We start from the raw sequence: 14,283 nt of genomic DNA, 5'->3' as shown, positions 1-14,283 counted from the left end.
AATGAGTGAAAGCTATATGTGTGCATATACCAAATGTCGGTGTTAGGAGCCAAACTCTAGCCTTCCAGAAAAACAGCAAGTACTCCTAACCTGGGCATCACCTCCAAAAGTTTTTTGTTTTTTTGTTTTTGGTTTATTAACATAGTACTTTTATTAATTATTTGAAAATTTCACATCATGAATCCTGATCACAATCACTTCCTAGTCTTTCTGTGTTCACCTCCCCTTGTGACCCCCCAAAATACAAATAATTTTAAAAATAGAAAAATAAAGGAAAAAATCCAATTTATGTTATCTGTATACTCACTGGAACATGGTCAAACTCTCAATGGCCTTCCCCTTAAATGGGACTGAGTCCTTTGTTCCCTCCCCGCACCTGCACCAGAGGCCATCAGTTGTGGAGAGTCACATCTCAGCATTCTTGTCACTCTTTAGAGTTCTCTTCTGTGGCATCCTGGTTAGGCTGTGACTTGTGGGTGGAGTGGAGAGAGGGGTACAGGTTGTCACAGAAGCCTGCCATGTTCCTCTTTCTCAACTGTGTGTCTGCAGTCATTAATATCATGGCACAGATATCTTCCTTGCTCTTCACAGTTACCAGAAGCACAGATGGTGGACTTCCTCATGGTTTCTGGTAAGAGCACAGACCATGAACATGGTCATCAGCTGCAGTGGTGCCACAGACCCAGACGAGGTCATTGGAGTCAGCCTGGACTATGGACATCAACACAGTCCCTGGCTGCAGTAGGACCTTGGACCCAGATATGGCCCTCGGTGGCAGCAAGGCCCATGACATCAACATGGTTTCAGTCCATGGCACAGACTGTGAACACCCACTTGGATGTTGATCTTCTTCACAGCCTTGGGTAGCATCATGGACTACAGACACCAATGTGGCCTACCGTGGCATCACTGACCATGGTGGTCCTTCTAGGAGCTCTGATTCGGAAAGTGAACTGTACCACATCTCAGGTCTCCGCTGCTGTCCAGAGCCAGGACAATCCTGCTGGCAGTGTGTTCAATCTGCCTAAGCATCAACCTGCTTGCTACATATAACCCACTGACCCCACATGCTCCCCTGTCGACCTCAGCCCTCTCTCACGCCTGTCACTGACAGCTAGTCTCCTGCCCTGCCTTTCTCCACACACAGATCACTCCTTCTTTCTATCTTTGCCTCCCTATCGCATATTTGTTCAGCATCGTGGTGCCCACCTAGGGAGGCAGAGCAGGGTAGCATTTGTTTTTGCTTGCTTGTTTTCTTTTTTTTTAAAAACAGTAGCCATTGTGACAGAGGTGTGATGATCTCAGTGTCATTTTGATTTGTATTTCCTTGCTAGCTAAGGATGTGGCCAGTTTTTGTTTGTTTGTGTGTTTTCATTTGTTTTGTTGCAAACTTTACTTTCTCTTTGATAAACTGGCTTCTGGTTTCCTTTACATATTTACTGATTGAATCATTTTAGTGTTTAATTTTTTGAGTTTTTTGTATCCTATAGATATCCTTTCTCTGTCAGATATACAGCTGAAGAATATTTTCTACCATTCTCTGGTCTTTACACTGTGCTGTTTAAAACAACAGAACATAATTTCATAGAATTCTTTTTATCAACTTTTGAAATCTCCTGAGCTATTGGAGCCCTTTTTAAAAGCAATTATTGCCTATGTCTGTATCTTGAAATGTTTTCCCCTATACAGTTTCAGAGAGCTTTTTTTTTTTTTTTTTCAGGGAGTGGGGTCTAGGATTCACTTTGAGTAGATTATTGTATCATGTGAAAGTAAAGATTTCTCAGAAAGATGAGCCACAGAAAACAAATTAAAAGGGAATAATAAGAAAAGAAGAAGTGTGACTGTTTCTGTTGGTTTTAGGCAGCACAATTGGAACAGAATAAGGTTTTCTCTATATATATCAGAATTCTAAGATCAGTGTTTGCCACCTAACGTTTGACGTCTCAGTGACTCTTGAAAAGTTTGCTCTTTCCTTTTTGCTATTTTAATTATACTTAGTAAGCTTGTATTGCTACGATTATTTTCTATATTTTTAAAACTAAGTACATAGACTTTTATTTATCAAGAATAAACAACTTAACCTTGCATATATCCACTGAAGGGGGAAATTATTTTAGGAATCAGCATATTAAGAGTAAGGGAGACTAGAAGGAAAGATGCCAAACTACAAAAGTGGCTGGTGTTGTTTAAGAGGTTAACCTATATTTTACTTTTGCCCGTCCATATTCTCCAAAGTCTCTACTGGTCGCATGCATGGTGTCCATTATTAGGGAAAAGGATCCTGCATTAGTTGCTCTTACATTACTGTTATAAAACCCATGACAAAGGCAGGTTATGGGAGAAAGTTTATTTGGGCTTCAGGTTCCAGAAAGATGAATTCCACCATGGTGGGGAAGACTGCTGCCAGTAAAGATGTAGCTTAGGACAAGAAGCTCAGTGTTCATATGCAGAACTCCAGCCACACAGCAGAGAAAGCAACCTGGAGGTGAGGGAGCATCTTAGCTCTGAAAACATACTCCAGTGATAGACTCACTGCTTCCAGCAAGAATATATACACCACCTAACCCTCCTCAAATAGTAGCAGGAACCTGGAACCAACCAATCAAATGCAGAGGTCTGTGGGAGACATTCCCATTCAAACAACTACAGATCCTTAGTGGCATTTTGAAGGACTTTCCTCATCTCTAGTTCTCTGGTTCTGCTTTTTAGCAGCTCACTGGTTCCTTTTGGCACCAAAGGAACAAGTAAAAAAAGAGGGGGCTGGGGTGCAGGTCACAGAGTGCTTACTTTGTATATCTGAGGATCCTTTTAGATCATCAGCATTGAAGAAAGAAGAAGGGAAAAAGCCCTCCAGTTTAGAACTAGTAAAAAGCCTGAGGCTGTTACTACACCAAATAAAAATACTGAGAAAAATTAGCATTACACACATTATTTAAGAATGTAGCAAGACTTGTGTAAAGTTCCTCACGCCAGGGAAAAGATCTTGCCAACATGCCTATTCATCCTACTCCTTCTCTGGAAGCAAAATTCTCCCCCAAGCCTAGAATTTCACAACATTTCAAATTCGGATGCAAAAATGGAAATACCCATCACTTCTTTCCTTGAATGAGGTTAATCATTGTGTTGCTTCTTTTCTAGTACTCAAAGCATTTCAGCTTGTGGGAAGTGTGAGGTGGGGGTATAGCAGTCATTTAAAAGTCTGACATTTGTTAAACTGGGTGAAGCAAATCTAGGGGGAGTCCTTGTACTCAGGGTGATGGTCAGGAGAATACTCTGGATGCAGAAAAGTGAAGCAAGGTCCAGGAAAAGTCGAGGTGAGGCAACAGAAGGAAGAAGGTGCTTCAGCAAACCTCATTGCCTTAGAGCCAGTCCGTCTGCTGATACGATTTCATGATGGAGCGAGATAGGTAAGCTATGTGCACCGTTACACTGTGATTTCAAAAACACAAGGAGGACCTTTTCAGCTCTTTTGGGGATCTGTGAATTGTATGACTTTAAAAGTAACCAAAGTGTATTGTTTGAAGTTTTGGAATATTTGCAGGAATAATACACACCATCTTGAACTTGAACCCAAATCAAATAATGGAAGTGTGTTTCTTATATACACCTTGTCTATATTGTCTGGAAGTGACTTTATGCCACATGTTTATAATAAATGAATGAAACTGCTACCAAGGCTGCCTTCCTTTTTACCCCACTAAAAGCTGTAAGCAGTTGAAGAAGTCATAAAACAGGTAAGCACATAGTGAGTTTGTGGAGGGAGCATTTTGACGTTGCAGTTGGGAAACAGTAATTCTTAGGTAAGAGAAGTCAGAATAGTTAGAAAGGGGTACAGACTGATGCTTAACTGACCCTTAAAGCCAAGAAAGATGTGATTCAGACTAGTAGTGGGTAAAGCATCCCACGACTATAGGGCTCCAGCAGGTATATTTACATTTGGGGAGGCTCTGTGGTTAACACCTCAACTACTTCTACATGTTATCCTTTGAATACACAATATCCTTCTGTGTTGAAACCCAGAGCCCTGCCCCACTCCTCAACTAATAGTGCTGTTTTGGAAAGTGGGGTAGAAGTCAATCCACTCTCTGTGTCTCTCTGTGTCTGTCTGTCTCTCTCTGAGTGTGTGTCTCATTTGTGTATGTGTCTCTCTGTCTCTGTCTCTCTTTTTCTTTCTCTTTATCTCTCTGAGTGTGTGTCTCTCTCTCCCTCCTCTCCTCCCTCTGCCTCCCTTCCCCTGACTCCCTCCCCTGCTGCCTAGCTCCTATGATGGGAGAAGCTCCTCCTTCCCACCCCTACATCAGGAGTTCCTGCCTCACAGCTGGCACAGAAACAATAGAACCAGCCAAACTAGACTTAAACCTCTGAGACCAGAACCCACAATAAATCCTTTGTTTTCTCAAGTATTTCCTGACATCAGCAAACATCTTGCTACTACAGTGTCTGCCATTGTCCTGACTTCAGGAGCTTATCCGCAGAGGCGTTCCTCTCTTGTTTTCTTGTTTTCCACCCTACCCCACCCTAGTACCAGTACCATGAATCTCTAAGAACTCCTTCAGGCCTTTCCCTATGAAGTAAAATTTTAAAAACTGACCAAGTGGATTGAAAGAATAAACTGTTCTGTCACTACAACTTCACAGGCAGTTGTAGGAAACGGAGGAAATGACAGAGATTCTTCATGATAATTTATTTCAAATTATAGAACAAGATCATAACCAAGATATGGACAACAGTACAGCCAAGACACAAAGAAATCTTGCAATGGAAAGGATTCTCCTATTATCCTCTTGTAGTCTTCACACCCACTCCAACGGTTGGAGTGGGTGTGAAGACTACAAACCTCTCTCTCAAACCTGAACTGTCACTATTTATTCCTTTCTACATCATTCTCATTAGTAAAAAGCCACATACATGGAATGACAGAGTGTCAAAGTTTGAGGCCTGGGATTTTTACACTTATTGTAATTCTGTAGGGAGTCTTTGGGACTTCACATTGATGTTCACTCATTTCCCTGCCAAAAGGATTCTTCCAATGACACGGTTTGCTTCACTTCTACAACATGGAAACGTAGCAGGTAGTTTCTCATATCTGCTGTTAGACATAAAATTGATGTAAATGCTCATGCACATGCTTTTCTGAGAACATGGGTTTTAACTTCTTTAGGAAGACTGCTCCAACAGTCAAGATCTAGAGTATGTGATACGTTTTTCAGTTTTTTGGCTTTTTAATAGAAAATCCGAAACTGTTTTCCAAGATGCCCATATCACTTTATTTTCATGAGAAACATATCCATATGTAAGTTTCTCCACATCTTTGCATTTCATTTTGTCTGTGATTATTTATTTCTAGCCTTCTAATTCATTAATATTAATCTATTTCTATTAATTTAGAGTTGTATTGTACTTTTTAATTTTTAGTATTTAAGTTCTCTACCAGTGTTGGATTTATATTTTAGCACTTAATTTGGGCTATGAGTTCTTACAAAAGAAATGTAAATGAAATTTTAGTAATGGTAATATTATTGCTATACTTTCACAAGAAAAATGCAAAGAAAAATTTGCCTTCACAGTTTCTACTTATAATCATTCTCAGCTTGCTAAGAGATATCAACCCAGGATTCTTCCACAATAAATGTCAAATAGGCACCACCCTGTGCCAATATTTTACATGCTAAGGGATATTAATGGAAGATTCTTATGTAAGAAATGTTAAATAGGTCCCACCCTGTGCCAATATTTTGTAAGTCAGCCATTGAAAATAATGTGTAAGTAATTTCCTCATTCTATAGTTTACTATTACATGGATGACATTTTACTATCTGATTCAAATGTAGATACTTTAGATAAAATGTTTGAAGAAGCAAAAAATTGCCTATTCTGTTAATTATTTGGGTTATAAAATAGGTTTCCAAAAAAATTAGACTCCAAAAGGTATAAATTAAAAGAGCTAAATTGCAGACTATTTTTTGACAGGGTTTCTCTGTAGTTTAGGAGCATGTTCTGGAACTAGCTCTTATAGACCAGGCTGGCCTCAAACTCACAGAGATCCACCTGCCTCTGCTTCCCATGTGCTGGGATTAAATGTGTGCACCACTACTGCCAAGCTCGATTGCAGACTCTTTTTTTTCTCATTTTTTTAATTAAAAATTTCCATCTCCTCCCCTCCTCCCCCTTTTCTCCCCTCCCCTCCCCCCATACACCCATTCCCTCCTTCTCCAGGCCAAAGAGCCATCAGGGTTCCCTACACTATGTTAAGTCCAAGGTGGTTACTAGAAGACAGTTCCAGTCTATGGCACACTATTAAGATAGGTCCTGATGACCTGATTAATAATAATAATAATTAATAATAATAAAAACCTTAGGTGGTGATAAGGACTTAAATAGTTCCAGAAATTATTAGCTGAAGAAAGAATTGGCTTTGATTGAAGAGCAATTACAAAGGACATATGTATGTAGATCCTGTGGATCCAAATCTTAACTGCATTCTGGTCATATTACACTCCAAACATTCCCCAAACATTTTAATGCACAGGGAAGATATTATCTTAGAATAGATCTTTTATTACATAAATCAAGTAAAAAATTAAAAACTTACATGATAAAGGTCTCTGAGTTAATTCTAAAAGGAAAATTGAGACTTTGTCAATTAGCAGACCTTTTAATAGTGATGAAACTGACAAATTATGGGAAGAAAGTGAACCCTGGTAAAGAGCATGTAGTAAATTTTGGGGAGCTATTAGCAACAACTATCCCAAAAAGCAAGAGAATTCAGCTTATATGAAGAAGTAATTGGATCCTTCCTCACATTGTACAGGACACAACAATATCTGGAGCCACTACATTTTTACATTGTTGCAAATAAATCAGGAAAGACAGGCTACAAATCAAGAAATATAAGTAAAGTGGGTCAAAGCCCTTATGATTCTGTCCAAAAGTCAGAATTATATGCTATTCTCATGGTACTAAGAGATTTTAAAGAACTTCTCAACATAGTTATTAATTTGTGATATGCAGAAAGAGTTGTTTCACATGTTGATACTGCTGAATTTATAAGAGATGATACAGAATTAACTTTATTATTTATTCAGTTACAAGATACAATCAGGAATAGGAAACATCTCATATGTATAACACAAATCTGTTCCCATACAGGTCTGCCAGGTTCTCTAAAACAAGGTAATACCGAGACTGATCAATTATTGATTGGAAATGTGCTGAAGGCCTCTGAATTTTATAACAAACATCATGTCAGTAACAAAGATTTTTAAAAAAGGCTTTTTCATCACGTGACAACAAACCAAGGAAATTATCAGGAAATGTCCTGCTTGTTCTTTATACAAACACCACTACCTGCAGGAAATAACCCAAAGAGTAATCAATGGAATCAAATCTGACAGATTGATGGGTTCCATTTGTAGAATTTGGAAAACTAAAATATGTACACCACAATACTGATACTTATTCAAGTTTTCAATGGACAACTGCTCTGAGTTCAGAAAAGGCTAATTCAGTAATCACACATTTACTAAAAGTTAGGGCCCATCATGGGCATACCTGTACAAATAAAGACAGACAATATTCCAGCATATATCTTTAAGAAAATGAAACAACTATTTGCTTATTACAATATAAAACTATTTCAGGTATATCACATAATCCTACAGAACAATCACTTATAGAAAGATCAAATTGAACTCTGAAGGATATGTTGAATAAATAGAAAAGGATGATAAATACCCCCAGAAATATATTGCATATTCCTTTATTAGTTATAAGTTTTATAAATGCTAATGAGAAAGGAACACCAGCTGTGGAGAATCATTAGATATTAGGAAAAAACTACAGAATTAAATCAGCCATTATACTTTAAAGATGTACTGACCTCAGAATGGGAACCAGGACATCTGTTACTCAGAGAAAGGGGTTTTGTTTTTGTTTTCACAGGAGAGAAAAAAAGCTATGAATATCATTAAATTGATAAAGATTTGATTTGAACAAGAGATACCTTTTAATTAGAAGATGAAGAAGGACACTAAAAAAGAAATCCCACACTAGCTCAGAATTGAGCATAATAAAACATGATTTATTTAGGGCTAGACTCACAGACCACAATACTCTGCTCAAACAGGAAACAGCAACCAAATCCAGCAGCTGAGAAAGAGGCTGGATGTATGCTTTACATCAGCATATATAGTGTAAGAGGCCATGCGCAAATGGGTGGGTAACTTAAAGGCTACTGGCAGTAGGAATTCCTACAGCACCTCCCCCTTTTGTTTAAAAAAGCAAGTTCTAAGCCTAATACAAAGCTATATAAAATAGAACAAGTATCAGTTATAAAAATTAGAATTACAACCAGCATAAACAGTATCAAGCAAGAAACATGTAATAAATGCTTTAATAATTATCCTATCCTAATGAGTTTAAGTCTTGCATAATAAGTAACTTGGCCAAGTTATGAGAGGAAAGTAACAACTATCTAGTCTTCAACCACAATGAAGACCCGAGAAGGGAAATAATATGACTTGAGAAAGCAGGAAATGCAATCAAGCAAATTCCAAAATGTGCAACAAATGACAGAGACAACTCGCTACTTGGGCAATCACTCAAATTCTCATTTGCAATGTTGGAGCAACCAATTTTGGCTAAGGCATTGACAGACCTTTTGCAGAGGCAGAAAATTTTTCAAAACCATCTTACCCTTTCTTAGCAAGATTTGACAGTCTTTTTTCTTGTATCCTGCTTGACCTGTCTAAACATTGTGCATTTTGTCAGTGGTCAATGCATGGGCAGTTCCTTGCCCAAAGGCCAGTTTTGCCAAGAAGAAAACAAGCTCCAAGTGGAGTGTCTTTGGCCTCAACATTCTCTTGGGAATAGATTGGTGCTGCCAGTAGAAATCATGTCTCATGTCAACAGAACCCTAAGTTATTTAAATGCCATATTCTACAACTCTTTGAAGTAGTTGAAGACTACCTATCTATGCAGAATACTATCTCTATGTATCTAAAGAACCTGATTAGTCTAACTATAAGTATGACAAGCATAGATGACTATTGACTTATGAATCTTAATATCTATATAACTTAAAGACTAAGACTTTCTATTAGAATATTAATCTAGGGGCTGGAGAGGTGGCTCAGAGGTTAAGAGCATTGCCTGCTCTTCCAAAGGTCCTGAGTTCAATTCCCAGCAACCATATGGTGGCTCACAACCATCTGTAATGAGGTCTGGTGTCCTCTTCTGGCCTGCAGGCATACACACAGACAGAATAGTATATACATAATAAATAAATAAATAAATAGAATATTAATCTTTAAACAACTGATCTCAAAATATAAACAATGTATAAGTATCTTGATCAGAGGTAGAAATGTATATTGCAATTTACCTTCTTTGCATCCTTTCAACCTTTAGAACTTGGTGTTTGTTCAGAGTACATTACAGGGTAGGAAGCTAAAACCCTGGGTAAATCATCTCTGACAGCTACTGGTGATGTTGAATCCTGTCCTTGTACCTTCTTTTCCTGTTCATCAGCTCCAATAATTTCCTCAATTGTTTAAAATATTTTTATTACTGGCTTTTGTAAAGCCTGAATCTCCTAGCCTGTATATATTTCTAGTGATTTTATTGAGGCAACTAGTCTCTGGTACTTATTCTGCACATGTGATTCCAAGTTCTGAAGTTTTTCCTTTAAAGATAACACCTCATCCTTGGACATTATTTGGATAGCGTGCAGATTGCCATCCTAGAGAGATACTCTATCTGCTAATCTATCATAACTTTTTAAAACAAAGTTTGAATTTCAAATTCAACAGTATGAATGTTTTTCAGATAATTTCTCAGTATCTTTGACATGGATTCAATTTTGTTTGTCAAATTAATGTTACCTTTTTAATAGTATTAATTTTTCAGGTAACTTTTGATTTTTGATGGTATTAATCCTGTCAGCTAACTGTTCATTATTAGTCTATAAGGACTATATCATCTCTAAAAGTACACCATTCTTGACTCTGTTATCAAACCATTTTCTTAAGGATATAATATGAAGAAAAAAACTGAGTCCCAATATTCAATAAATATATGTATCACAATAGCCATATAAGCTTTGAAGAATACAATCCATAGTATTAGCAAAAAAACTTATAAAATTTTCAATGGTAATGTTCTCTGTAGTTGCATAACTTTCAAGTTTATTGATTTTTTTAATTAATAAAATATTTACCTGGTATGAGGTCCAGTAAATTATTTTAGGTGTAATAATCTTTATTATCCAGCAGATGTTGTGATTGTAGACTTGAGAGTAGTGGCACAACATGGTGCCACAAACAGTCTTGAACTGCTTTGACTTTTTCGCCTTGGTGCTGGTTAAATACTGGGAAATATGCTTTGCTTAACAAATTAAAAGCAATTAAATAAATTCTGCACATGGAACAAAAAGCCCAGAACTCACGGACAGGGAGATCAAACCAAAAACTGTGAAAGTCACTAAACCATGGCAGGGAAGGTGGCAGTGGAGGTGGAGGGTATGCATATGCATGGGAAATTTCCAAGTTGCCACATGCAGTTAGCTCCACTGTGCCAGGGGTTCTAAAAAAAACACTTAAGTAAAACCAAGCCCAGCGGGTGGGGGTGGAAGACTTTAAGCCAGTCCACCCAGAAAGTGTTGAGTCCAGATCCACATGAGCACGAGGATGCTAAAAAATAAATCCCACACTAGCTCAGAATTGAGTATAATAAAAGGTTATTTATTTAGAGGTAGACTCACAAGTCACAATATTCTGCTTGAATGGGGAACAGCAACTGAATCCAGCAGCCCAGAGGCTGGATGCTCACTTTAAATTGGCATATATAGTATAAGAGGCCACGCCAAGTGGGTGGGTAGCTTAAAGGCTACTGGTTGTAGGAATTCCTACAGCAAGAAAATATGGTAGTTCATCAAACAGCATGAAACGTCTGAAGAAAAATAACAAATTGTCCAGAATAAAAATGTCTCAAGAAAAAAAGTAAATTGTCCTAATGGTATATCACATTGCCAACAGGATAAAATTTCGTAAACCTTCCCAAATGTTTGCTTCTGCTATTCTCTACGGACATATATTGCAAATAGTCTTTTTGTAGTCTCAGTCCAATTAAAGATTAAAGCTGACTTTGGAGTTGGATGTGACTCTCCTTCTCTAAATTCAAGCATGCTTCTCAAAGTGAAAACCAAAATCTCTGTCTCATGTCAGAGGAGCCACCTGATATGGGACAGAAGAACAAAAAATATTTAAATACTATTTTATTGTCAGTAATCTCATAATTTTTTGGTTTATATTGATTTTTAACAGTTTTTCTTGAGGTATAAAATGGCATGATATTAATGGTCATATAGAGTACTAATTATAGAAAAATGTTTCATCTACCTTCCTGTATATGGTTGCAGATTTGAGTCTATCAGTTTCCTGAAGTGAACCTTGAGCACACCTAAGTGCAGCCTTTGAAGTCTTCTAAAGGAGAATGGGTCCCATAATGACGATTCCTCCAGGATAATGATCGCACTACTGTAGTAGGAGGAGTGGGCTGCATCCCATCACCCAGCTAGCTTAACCCAAGAAATAACCACACAGAAATTGTATTCATTTAAACACTGCCTGGCCCATTATCTCTAGCCTCTTATTGGCTAACTCTCACATCTTGATCAACCCATTTTCATTAACGTGTATCGCCACTTGACTGTGGCTTACAGGCATGAGTCTAACCAACGTATGCCTTGGACAGGAGAATCCTGGCATCTGCCTGTCTCTGATTTCTTCCTTCCAGAATTTTGTTCTGTCTTCCCTGTCTACCCAAGTTCTGCCCTATCAACTAGGCCAAGACAGTTTCTTTAATAACCAATGAAAGCAACACAAATACAGAAGGGCCTCCTACACAACATCACTAAACTAAAATATGCCACTTAAAGATCAGTTTTGGACTACAAACTCCTCATAACAATTTGGAGGTGGCTAGCTGAGATAATCCAGCCTAACAGACTACTCTAGATAGAACTTTAGACAAGCTCTGCAATTTCTAATTACACAGAATCTGGACAACAAATGATATAGCTACCCCTCCAAGGACTTGACAATTAACCCAAATTTTTCTTTTCAGGATACCCTGAAGATGCCATCACCACCAGACAGCAGAAAGTAAATTGAAGAATACGATGCCCTCATTGCCAAGAGGTGGGGTGGATGGTTTTTGATCTTTCCTTGTGTCATGGATATTTGTCATTGTTTAGGAGGATTAGTTACAAGTTGTTATTGGTAATTACCAGGAAAAAAGCTCAACAAAGGAAATTAGTTTCAAAGTTCTTGTCTTGAAAAGAAAAATAGGAATATAGATATCATAGGATAAAGGAGTATATTATGGAATCTTCTCTGAAAAAAAGAAAAGGAAGGATATAGATATGACAAAATAAAAAGGTAGATTATTCAATCAACTTTTCAAAAGCAACTACTAATTATAAATGTTTTACATTGGATTTGATTTTTGTATATTTTATACAAATTTTATATATTGATACAAATTTGTATATTGATACAAATTGAGATTAACTTAGTTAAACATACTGCACATACATTTCTACTCTTGCACAAGGTATCATACATATACAATTCATTTAACAATAGAATGCAAATTTCTAGCCCTTGAATGTATCATTACCAACTGTTTAGGATAATAAGGAAATGCAGGCTAGTAGTTAATTATGCTTTTAAGGTCAAATAAAGATATATTTTAGATAGACAGATCATCGTCAAATACATCAAAGATCTACAGAATATGGCATTCAAGATGTTTTTAATAACACAAGTTTTTTTTTTTTTTATGACAATGAAACATATCTGCTCCTGGCAACACAAATCTACTTCAGAGAAGATAATGGGAATCAAAGAATTTCTATGGTGATATGCAAGATATTCATGAGTATGGCAATAGGATCTGTACATTTCTGGCACCCTCTCCTCAGCTGCCCAAGGACCTAGCTGGGGGCGTCTTCCTGGACACCTGGGAACCCCTCTAGAGTCAAGTCTCTGCCAACCCTAGAATGGCTCCCTTAAGTAAGATACAAGACCACCAAGTCCAGTTGGAATGGGACTGATGGAACTGGGGACCAAACTGGACTCTCTGAATGTGGCTGACGGTGGAGGAGGACTGAGAAACCAAGGACAACGGCAATGAACATGAACTCTACAGCATGGACGGGGTCACTGTGAGCCTTGTCAGTTTGGTTGCTCACCTTCCTGGACTTAGGGGGAGCTGGGAGGACCTTGGACTTAACATAGTGAAGGGAACCCTGATGGCTCTTTGTCTTGGAGAGGGGTGGAGAGGGGGTATGGGTGGAAGGGAGGGGAGGGAAGGGGGAGGAAGAGGGAAGGAGATGGAAATCTTTAATAAAAACAATGAGGAAAAAAAAGAATTTCTACATGGAGTTTACTTTTTTGTGGCAAAAGTAAGACACTGGACAAGAAAATACCCTTGCCTAGACTGCTAACAGTCTGTTGTCCTAATTGGACAAGCAGGACACAAGAGAGTGATTGCCAAACATTGTCAACACAAGGAGGAACAGCCCTTCAGAATACCATACTTCAGAGAAAGTCTGTCTGATATACTGGGCCTGTAGGCTGAAGATGGTTGCCCCAACATTGCAAAGAACTTTGGGTGACTATCCAAGCAGCTAACTACTTCCATCATTTCTCACATTTTTTGGAAGTTGGCTGCTTGTACTTCCTGCTAACACAGTTAATATTATTTCTTTCTTGGGTCTCTAGAGGAGTTAAAGATTATAGTTTTCCTTTTTTACCAGATGCAGATGCAGAAAGCAAGTTATGATAGAAAGTAAATTAGGAACAAGACTTTGGACTCAACAACATAGGATAGACATGAAGTATTTTCTCTAAATTTGTCAAATACAAATGTACTAGACAGTGTCAATGTATTTATTGCCTGTGTATATTGTATATAGTTCTTGTACTTACTCTATATGATTTTTCTTATATTAGTTATAGCTTTTTATTTCAGACACAAAAGGGTAAATGTAGTAATATTTCATTTGTTTTTAATAAATAAAGCTTGCCTGAAGATCAGAATACAAAACAGCCACACTAGTCAGTCATACAGGTCAGGTAATGATGTCACACACTTTTATTCCCAGCAGCCACACTAGTTAACTATAGGGACCAGGCAGTGATGGTGCATGCCTTTAATCCCAGCACTAGAGAGGAATATAAGACTGGATGAGACAAGAACATGCTCTCTTTCAGTCTGAAG

At 37.8% G+C, this 14,283-nt stretch overlaps 1 long non-coding RNA gene across 1 annotated transcript; it reads left to right on the top strand.

Moving 5' to 3' along the window:
• The first annotated feature begins 2,870 nt into the window (after positions 1 to 2,870).
• Positions 2,871 to 12,931, top strand: LOC119826676. Its single transcript, XR_005287464.1, has 3 exons — positions 2,871 to 3,407; positions 12,124 to 12,197; positions 12,887 to 12,931. It is a non-coding gene; the product is annotated as an uncharacterized LOC119826676 (long non-coding RNA).
• Positions 12,932 to 14,283: the final 1,352 nt, after the last annotated feature.

Source organism: Arvicola amphibius, chromosome 11 (genome assembly GCF_903992535.2).
Source record: "Arvicola amphibius chromosome 11, mArvAmp1.2, whole genome shotgun sequence".
Taxonomy (NCBI): Eukaryota; Metazoa; Chordata; class Mammalia; order Rodentia; family Cricetidae; genus Arvicola; species Arvicola amphibius.
Note: the sequence above shows the minus strand (reverse complement) of the source record. Positions and strands in the feature narration are given on the sequence as shown.